The following is an 11403-nucleotide window of genomic DNA, read 5'->3' as shown; positions in this document are numbered from 1 at the left end:
CTGTATGAACTTCCGATAATATCTAGCAAGTCGAAGGAAGCTGCGGACCTCAGTGATATTTTCTGGCTGCTTCCAGTCTATCACAGCTTCGACCTTCGCAGGATCTACTGCAATTCCATCTTTGGAGATCACATGGCCAAGGAATATTACTTTGTCTAGCCAGAATTTACATTTTGAAAACTTGGCATATAACTGATTATCTTGAAGGGTTTTCAAGACGATTCTCAAGTGCTCCTTGTGTTGTTCCTCATTCTCTGAATACACGAGAATGTCATCAATGAAGATGATGACAAAAGTGTCTAAGTATGGCTTGAACACTCGGTTCATCAGGTCCATAAAGACAGCAGGCGCATTAGTAAGTCCGAAGGGCATTACTACGAACTCATAATGGCCATATCTCGTTCTGAAGGCAGTCTTAGGTATATCCTCCTCCTTAACTCTGAGTTGATGGTATCCAGACCTGAGGTCGATCTTAGAGAACACTCTCGCTGTTCTGAGCTGATCGAATAAGTACTCAATCCGAGGCAACGGGTACTTATTTTTAACGGTTGCCTGGTTAAGCATCCGATAATCGATGCATAACCGAAGGGATCCATCCTTCTTCTTTACAAACAGCAATAGGGCTCCCCATGGTGACATACTTGGTCGGATGAACCCTTGTTCCATCAGTTCTTCCAACTAACATTTCAACTCACTGAGTTCAGCTGGTGCCATACGATAAGGGGCTTTGGATATTGGCGCTGTTCCAGGTAAGGATTGAATTCCAAATTCAACCTCACGAAGTGGCGGAAGTCTTGGCAATTCCTCAGGAAACAGATCGGGAAACTCCCTTTACTACTTCCAAACTCTCAAGGGGTTGGTCGTTGGATTTTTCCACCGAGAGACTCAACAGGAAGGCCACACAACCCTTCCTAAGGTATTTTTGTACCTTAAGTGCTGATATGAGCCTTTTTTGTGGAACTGGTTTGGATAACCGGTATTCCATCTTAGGTAATCTGGGTCGAGATAGAATCACTCTGCCCTCGCGGCACAGAATCTTAACATTATTCTGAGCCAACCAATTCATTCCCAGAATGACATCGTACTGTATCATATCGATCAGGATGGCGTCAGTAGGCAAGTGTTGCCCTGCTATCTCAATATCCAAATTTTTCACACACCGGATACATTTGGTGCGTGAACCCAACGGGTTATATACTTCGATCATTTTATCAATCGGTTGCACCGAGGCGTGGAGTTGTTCGGTGAAATCGTCAGAGATAAACGTATGAGTAGCACCACAATCAAACAAGACGTAAGCTGCATGTCCATTAACAGGTACGGTGCCTTCAATGAGGTCACCGGCTTCGACTTGTTCAGTCGTTACAGCGTATACACGACCTGCAGCAGGCCTTTGTTCTACTCTAGGTGGGGGTCGTTGGACTAGTGTTCGTTGTGGTACTTGTTGAGAGGGTCCGGCAGATCCGACATTCCTCCTCTGCTCATCAATAAGCTTCTTCCTGCATTGTCTTGCAATGTGGCCCACTTTGCCACAGTAGAAGCATCCACCTGTGTCACGTGGACATGGTCCTCTTGCGTGATTTACATGGCATTTTGGGCAGTTCGGGTTGGACTGCAGGTTGTTTGGAGCCATGTTCTGCCTTGGCCTTACAACTTGTTGAGTGTTGTTCCCACCTTGGAACGTTTTCTTCTGAAAGGGTTGTCGTGAACCCTGGCCACTTGGAAACATTCTTTTCTTGTTCCCACCATCAACTATGGGCCTTTTTGCTATGATCACTTTTGATCGCTCCCAATCCACTTGTATTTTCGAAGCTACTGCCACAGCAGTTTGAAAAGTTTGGGGCATGCTGGTGATAACCCGTGACCTTAGCCCTTCTCGCAGTCCATTGATGTACTTGTCGGCCCTTTCTTGGTCGGTCTCAAATAACCGGGAGCAGTACCGTTCAAGATTTTGAAATTTGGTGGTATAGTCAATCAGATTCATGCCACCCTGCTCCAATTCCAGAAACTCCATTTTCTTCTTGTTTCTGGAGTGTAATGGAAAGTAATTATCCATGAAAGCTCTCCGGAAGTCAGTCCAAGGAATGACTTCAACTTCCGAGAACTGGATAATCTTAGTGGTATCCCACCACTTCTGTGTGTTGTCTTTCAGCCTGTACGTGCCAAAGTTGGTCTTCTTTTCTTCTGGTACTCCCAGCACCAGGAAGGCACGTTCGGTCTCTTCGACCCAACTTTCTGGCAGTTCAGGATCGGCTCTACCAGCGAAGACTGGTGGATCGAGCTTGAGGAATTTTTCATAGGTTATTCCACCAAGGTTTTCGCTTCGAGGTGCGACTGGTTCTGGCCTTGTTTCTCGAATGACAGTAACCAAATTGTTGAGTGTTTCCAGCAGAAATCCTTGAGTATGGGACTCCTCGTTTGGTATGGTTCTCCTCGTCGTAGGAGCCATTTATCTACTACATACAAACAATGTGTTTTAGTTTCACAATGTATATATCGAAGCAAAGTTTTATTTACTTAATATACATCATATCTACACAAGCATCGCCTTAAACAAAACGTCATGTCGCATTGGCAGACTTTTAGGCATTGAGAAACTAGGTACATGAGTCTATTGACTCCAAAACACTACCAGTCTCTTCTAGGAACTGGATTTCTTTCTTGACCCAAAGAACCCGAAGTATCGTTTACTTCCACATTGCCTTGGTGCAGGCACAACTAGCTTTGGCTTGGGCGGCACTTCCGCACTCTCAAGCGACTCTTGTGGATAGATCAGTGATGCCGGTCCACTTGCCCATTCAGTGGCATCATGGCTCGGAGAATCCGAGACCATAACGGGATGATATAGGTTGTATCCCTCTTCCTGGCCATTCAGACTCGGCGTTGGTGTAGCCGCTCTGTTCCCCCATATAATAGTACTTTGATTCGAGGAATCTGAAATCATAATGGGATTATAGAAGGAGTTGTTGCATCCCTCCTCCCAACTGTGCAAGCTAGGCGTACATGATGCCTGTTGATAGCCTTGCGATTGACCAAATCCCTCAAGAAAGTTTAAGTCAAATCCTACTAGAGACGGTAGTTCATCAGAAGTTGCTGGAGTACGGCTACTCCTTCTACTGGAGTAATGTAGCCCACTAACATGCGAGGTATCATCCCTAAGGCCAAGCGATCCCCGCCGACCCATATCGGCGGTATGTTTCATTTGACATTCGTTGGCGGAATGCCCTCCTTCGCCACAATACTGGCAGTCTTGGACTTCATATGGGCATACCCACTCATCGTGCATGATTCCACAACAATAGCAGTATCCTTGGGAGTCGTGAGTTGCCATCTATACAAAGATGCACCCAGATCAGAACAAGAAGTACAAAATATACTTACAGTGCGATATGGTGGACAAGACGGATCTCGAACCAGGTTTCTCAGACTCTTGCTCTGATACCAATTCTATAACGCCCCAGATTTTCAAAACAAAGCTAAGTTAAAATTTTCATGAATTTCTTTTTTTTTTTTTTTTTGCAGCGGAACTTAGAAAAGCTTTTAGCAGCGGAATAAGACGATAATGAGTCGTCGGTTTTAGAAAACTCTGAGCACGTTGCAGGTATGTGGCCAAGCAACTCATTGACCACCAAAGTATTCCATTTTATCGAAAACCTATGTTTATTACAACACTACTGCTTAGAAAAGCAGTGAAGGTTCAATAAAAAGGAAGCAGTACAACTCTGTCTAGAGAAACCCTGGAACTCGATGCCGCCTTGCTCCGCATATCGCCACGCAGGTTCAACACCTGAAATCCCCATTAAAAGGGGTCAGAACCACTAATGGTCTGGTAAGTAGGCAAACACCTATCTATTCAACTCAAGTAAATGCATAGACCACTCAGGGTCGCAGTTCGTAATACGACGCTCAAGCCTCCATGACTTAGCGTATATCGCAAAAGCCTCATCAGGGCTATGAGTTGAACATCCACGCAAGTCTTCATGACTTCGCATAAGCCTCTTCAGGGCTGTGAGTTAGAATAACCGCTTAAGTCTCTACGACTTAGCCTTGACTTCCACAGAGTCACGAATGGATGTCTAGCTCAAGCCTTTATGCTTGGCACATCCGTATCCTATGAATCTAAGAACAGCTCTCCGAGCTTCACTTAGTCGTACGGATATCAATGGGGTTCTTTCCCAATCGGTACAGTAGTATACCGACCATGACACCTCACAAAGGTTATGCAGGACTGACTCAACAACGTCATCCACTCATACATTCAAAGTAGCGTTGTACCTAAGCTAATGCTTTGTTTCGATAATTGCACCTCCCCCTGGGCTTAGGGGACTCATATCTGGGCGACAACGCGATGATCTGGGGGTTGATTATTCTATGTATTTTAGATACCCCAAAACCCTGTTGACCCCATCCCCCTAGTAGAACGGTACAACATACCGGAAGAGATCCTTACCAGGTATCCGAATGTATTCTGTTACTGCAGTAGTTGGGTTCAATCCTTAGATATTTAAGGATAACCACGACCTCCATACCTCTGAGTGACGAAGGCCATCAATGAACTCTATCAGGTTCGGGTGAAATATATGTCACTCAAGGCTGCGCCATCACCGTCTTCCTCGGTGAGAAATTCTGAAAGGGGCCTATCGGTCTTACAATTACTTGACGAACATTGCATGCCTATAGGGCAGCCTTTGAGAAGTATGTACCCGACCCCAATCAACCACACGGTTTTCACCGTGGAACAAAGGTGTTATTCATATGCATGCTTAACTCTGCTCTCGGCACTTCGGCCTTGACGAGCACTTCACCTCTTTCGGTGGAAACAACACACTCCGGCTCAGCGGCCCTTACGAGTCTGGTTGTCTGATAATTCTCAATGAGCATGCACATGACTCTATCTCTACGGATCGGCTACTCGGCGTATTTTTACGCAACGAGCTCAGGACCTCGTCAAGGCGCTACCACTACTTTGGTGCAACGGCTCTTACAAGTATGATGCCCTTGCAGGTGTCAGGGAGACGAGTCATTCTGACATCGTTCCATCAAGGGACATCATTGTGCCACTTAACTGGTTCTGGCAGCTCTTCTGCCAACCATTCTGTCAACACCTTCTCTGCTCTACCGGCAGTGGTGCGACGAACCTTTCTACATCGTAGAAGGCGTTCCATAAACTGGGTAGCACTTCTGCTACGTTCTTTCTGAGCCATTCTTAGCTCCTTCAGGAATTTCAGCAGCACTTCCTCTCTTTTACGGAGAAAGCGTGCGTTTCTTTTATCCATTTTAGCGGCATCTCCCCTCTTTGGTGGGAAATCGCTACGCTTAACTCGGGAAATGGATGCGCACCGTTGTGCGTACTTTGCATCCATCAAGGTTGCAGGAACCTTGGGCCATAGCCAGGCCATACGTAATTGATTTAGTCTTTACGTAAAGAGCATTTTGCCAAAAGGCGAAGCCTTTCCAATAGGGGCTTCATTCGTCAAGCAGAATCTTGTACGAGGAGCGGTAAGGGAATCGCATGGGCGATTTTGGAGTTGATCTCCATTTGAATGCTCACTTACGTGCCATATATGTAATATAAGCAGAAGTCTGTGCTTTATACAGCGGCGGCGTAAAGGAAATGCATATACTATTGTTCAGGGTGTGTAACTGAACGAAATATTCTACATATATAACAAAGCAGAAGCCTTGGCATCGTTCGACGCGACGGTGTAAGTAAATACATTGCAGAAAGCAGGAGCCTTGGCATCGTTCGACGCGACGGCGTAAGTAAATGCATAATCGAAAGTGCTTTAATCAGAAGTACAGAAAGCAGGGAGCCTTGGCATCATACGACGCGACGGCAAAGGTAAATTACATGGCCTGTGCGATATACGACGCGTCGGCAGTATCAGCAGATATACACCTAGATCTGTATCCAACGATAGTTACGAGGCGAGCGAGTGAACACTGAAGTGTCGTAGAGGGCTCAACCAAGAACTAGGGTGAGATACTATTTTGAAGAACGCATATACTGCGTATTCGAACATATATATCCGACGATAGTTACGAGGCGAGCGCGTGAACACCGAAGCGTCCTAGAGGGCTCAACCAAGAACTAAAGCAAGATACTACTTCAGAAAATATATGCTATATACAAACAATAAAATACTTGAGAGAGATGGTTTAATGAAGCGAACTTACTTCAAATCGTGGAAGAAACGACTCTGATTGCTTCAAACGCTTCGAACATGGCTCGACTTCGAAAAAGGATCAACTTTGAACTTCGAACGAAAAAGGACTTGGACTTTGACTTTGAACCAAACCAGGTTCAGGTCAAGTCAACTGGGTTCAGACTTAGGTCAAGTAGGTTCAGACCTAGGTCAGGTGGGTTAGGACCAGGTCAGGCAGGCTCAGACCAGGTCAAGCAGGCTCAGGCTAAGTCAGGCAGGCTCAGACCAGGTCAAGCAGGCTCAGGCTAAGTCAGGCAGGCTCAGACCAGGTCAAGCAGGCTCAGGCTAAGTCAGGCAGGCTCAGACCAGGTCAGGTGGGCACAGGTGGGCTAGGCTAGGTAGGGGAGGTTTGGGAAAAGGAGGAGAGAGAGAGGGGTTGGCGATTTTTAAAGAGAGGGGGGCTCCTCTATTTATAGGTTCTGAAACTTGGGCCCCAAGTTTCAGAATCCCCTCTTTACCCCTTGGCTTTTCAGAAATCCCTTCCATGGAAGGTGCTGGAAGGAGCTGGAAGGCTCTGGAAGATGCTGGAATATTCTAGAATATTCTAGAATATTTTCAGAGAAATATTTCTGTGGGTCCCACCCATATTTCTGTGGGTCCCGCAAGAATTTCGGGTTTTCGGCGATTTTTTTCTGAAAAAATTCTGAGTACGCCATTATCTTCGTATTGATGCCACTAAGAAAGTTGGCTCGCAGGAATCCTTTGATTTTGTTCAGATAGGAAGTTATGGCTTCCAGAGTGTTTGAGTATATATTCGCAATTCGACGAATATCCTAAGTATAACTGGCTCGCAGGAATTGATTCATTTCGCATTCTGAGAAAAAATGTTGTTTTTACCGGTAAATGCCTCATGAATTTTATTCAGATATTTTTTGAAAAATTGCGGGTCTTACACTTAATATTTTTGAAAAATCATCCTCGTATTTCATTGATGTTTGTGGGTAGCATCTCTGCAAACCCTCACGAGACCTTACTCGTCCACTAGTGTAAGCTAGGGGTTTAAAGGGCTTGCTGCATACGCTAAATGCAACCGTGTTTCCTACGAAAGTGAGTTAGTATTATGCATTCACGCTTAGCATTTCTTGTCTTCATTGCATAGCATAATTAGGGTTTGTTAAGGGTCTAACAAACATTCAAGCATGGGGGTATTTGATGATGCATGAAATGCACATCATGTTAACAAGTTTTTCATGCATTTTGTATCAAGTTTAAGGTTTTAAACCCATGTTTAGATGTATTTTGATAGTAAGGGGTTATGGTTCGAATTTCAGAAAAATCGGAGTTAAAATAAGAAAGTTATGGCTATTTCAGTGTTTGGGCACGAATTTCGAGTTGGATCGGATCCATATCCGACCCAATTAGGTTAATTGTACCTTGGATCAACTCTTGGAAAGCCCAAAACCCAACCCACACGCCTATCCATATCCATTTCAAAAAGTTTTTCTGAAAACCCCCCAGAAAGAGGCGCATAGAAAATATTTTTTTTATAACAGTGTTTCTGAAAATTATCAAAAGTATAAATTAAATATTCAAGCAAACCCTAGGCGTCTTTGGCTATGTTTGGACGCCCCCTACAGTGATTCTACTCCAGCAGCTCCTTCCTCTCCATCTCCCTCCACGTTTTGTCCATTGAAGACCGGTGTATGCTTGATTTTCAAGCATATTTTTTATCTCTCTTGTGTCTCTTCCATTTCTTTCTTTCTCCTTGCTATAGTTTCACCACTTTTCTGTATTTTTGCAGGTGTAGTAGAGGTGGAGACCATTAACCTTGTGCGGGAGTGTGAAACATACCAACAAGGTGAGCCGGCCCTACCTCCATCCGGCTTTCTACACCCTCCGATCGAGAATCGGCTCACATTCCATCTTCGGTGGATCTCCAACGTGTGGCAGCTGCAAAGGTGTCATTTTTTGGTGAAGTCCAGCATTCTCGAACGGTTTAGGACGTCCATCTCTAGCCACGGTCCGCTCTTCTACGGATTGCAAACATGGCATTCATTTCTCAACTTGAACCAAAAAAGATTGATGAAGCCATCATTGATGAGTTCTGGATGCTAGCCATGACTGAAGAACTGAATCAATTCCAAAGAAATGACATTTGGGATCTTGTACCTAGACCCAAGGATCATCCAATCATTGGGACAAGATGGATCTTCAGAAACAAGCTAGACGAAACAGGTAATGTTATAAGAAACAAGGCCAGACTAGTAGCTCAAGGATACAACCAGAAGGAAGGTATTGATTTTGATGAAACATTTGCTCCTGTTGCTAGACTTGAATCTATTAGAATGCTTTTAGCATATGCAAGCTATATGGATTTCAAATTATATCAAATGGATGTTAAAAGTGCTTTCTTAAATGGTTTTATAAATGAAGAAGTTTATGTAAAACAACCTCCAGGATTTGAAAATGAACAATACCCAGATCATGTTTTTAAACTCAAACGTGCTTTATATGGTTTAAAACAAGCAACTCGTGCTTGGTACGAAAGACTTAAAACCTTTTTATTAAAAACTGGTTTTTCTGTTGGCAAAGCAGATTCTACACTATTTGTCAAAGTAGTAAATAATCATACCCTAATTGTTCAAATTTATGTCGATGACATCATCTTTGGATCTTCTAACAGCACTCTCTGTGAAGATTTTTCTAAGTCCATGCAGAAGGAATTCGAAATGAGTATGATGGGAGAACTCACCTACTTTCTTGGACTGCATATTAAGCAAACCAAGGATGGAGTTTTCATCAATCAATCTAAGTATGCTCGTGAACTTCTGAAGAGGTTCAACATGAACTCAACTGCTTCAAAATCTACTCCTATGAGCACTACTACTGTGTTGGACAAAGATGAAGATGGTAAGTCTGTTGATACAAAGGTATACCGAGGTATGATAGGATCACTTCTTTATTTAACTGCTAGCCGTCCAGATATAATGTTTAGTGTTTGCTTGTGTGCTAGATTTCAGTCAAATCCAAAAGAATCACATCTTAAAGCTGTAAAAAGAATAATGAGATATTTAAAAGACAGGGTTGAATTTGGATTATTCTATTCAAAATCCTCTACATTTGATCTAATCTCATACAGCGATGCTGACTTTGCTGGAAGTAAATCTGACAGAAAAAGCACAAGTGGAACATGTCACATGCTAGGGCACTCACTAGTATCATGGTTCAGTAAGAAACAAAACTGTGTATCCTTATCAACTACTGAAGCCGAATACATTGCTGCTAGCCTAGCCTGTACACAAGTCATCTGGATGAAACAAACTTTAAAAGATTTTGGTTTAAATTTTGAAAATACAACTATTTTCTGTGATAATACGAGTGCTATCAACCTATCTAAGAATCCTATTTTACACTCACGAACTAAGCACATTCAAATAAGACACCACTTCTTAAGAGAACAAGTCTTAAACAACATAATTAAACTAGAATTCATACCCACTAATCAACAGTTAGCAGACATATTCACTAAACCATTAAAACATGAAGACTTCACACGAATTAGAAGAGAACTAGGAATATGTAAACTAAGTGACTTATAAATTAATCACACTTATTATAATACCTCTTATAAGTTTTGTTTAAATCTTAAATAGCTTTCCTTCTTATTGATTTTTTTTGTCAAACTAAGTTTCCATATTCACGTGCTCTTCATATTCTTATAAGACACATTCTTTATGTCTTTCAACTTGTCATATTTCAAGTACACATCCATTATGACTCCTTGTCCTATCTCCTTTCTCTCATATCCATAAAAAAACTAATTATATTAAAAGCTATCATAACAATGTTCACATCACTCAACTCCTTTATTATTTTTGTCCTTTTATGAAAACTTTTCTTACGATAAATTGTTTCACCTCTCTACCTAGTTTATGAGAACTCATACTTTTCATTAGTTAGAATCGAGTGACTCTTTTTGGTCCTTTTACCTTTTTCTAAAAGATCTAGTTGCTATATTCTCACGTAAATTGTTTTTACTATATCATTTGTTATATCATAGCCCGACAAACTATCTATTATCATCTCTCTCGTATATAAATTGAGCCTCCATTCTTGTCAATTCGTGTTTAAAACTTAACCTTATTATCTAATAACTATAAACTTCCTCAAATCGAGTTTCTTTAAGAATATAAACAATAATTCATATCAATCATAACATTATGTCTTTCATCAATCATTTTTTATTACTTCTTTATCCTACACAAAAATCCATATATGTCATCTCATTTCTCTCTATGACAACTCACAATTATTACTCTTCACTCATAAATATTTCTTTGCCTCCTCATTTCATCTCTCGAATACATTTTATATATATATATATATATATATATATATATTTTTGAATCCGACTCCTCCATGTCTATTCTTATTTTTAATCTATCATTTATCAATTCTTATATACTTTTGACTCTTTCTCCTTTTTTGTCTCATCATCTCTCTTACCACTAGTCAAAGTCAAATTGTGTCCTTCTCATATCTACGTATACTCATAAAAATAACAAATATGAAAACACATTAATCATGAAACATTTTTTAAGGCACTCTTTTCCTTAAAATGTAATATCTTTCAAAGTACACATCACATGATCACCCTATGACCTATTTCCATAAAAACTATTTCTATATTAAATAGGCAATCATGACTTTTCTTTCCATCCTTGACCTTGACTCTCTCTTATTGTATATCTCACTAAAATCGAGAATCATTAAAGTCTTGTCTCCAAGCAAACCTTTATTTATTCTAACTCTACTTTATGTCATATCTAAATCAAGTAAATGTTGTCCTTTATCACCTTTCTCTCCTCTCTACATATCCATATCATCTTTTTATGTCCTTAACTCTCCATTCACGAATTTAGAATCCCTCCACATAGAGTAAAAAGTTGCTTGTTTTATTAGGCCATTATTTTCAAGATCAATCATTTTTTTTGGTTCAACATGACACCCCATACTCTATTAATGGCTTCTCTCACTAGTCGATAAACTCACCCATAGTAAAATCTATATATTTCAATAACTATGTCCTCCTCAATCTAATATAATACACTATCCTCAAACATTGATTTGATTTGTCATTCACAAGTCTCTTAACTTACTACTCACGGATTTCCTTATTTGATTAAATTCTAAAAATCACTCACTTCCAAATGTCATTCAAAACATATCTAAATTATTGTCATTCTTCTATTTAATG

Source organism: Nuphar pumila, chromosome 8 (assembly GCF_984573655.1).
Source record: "Nuphar pumila chromosome 8, dmNupPumi1.hap1.1, whole genome shotgun sequence".
Taxonomy (NCBI): domain Eukaryota; kingdom Viridiplantae; phylum Streptophyta; class Magnoliopsida; order Nymphaeales; family Nymphaeaceae; genus Nuphar; species Nuphar pumila.
The sequence above is the reverse complement of the archived record's forward strand: the minus strand, read 5'-3'. Positions refer to the sequence as shown.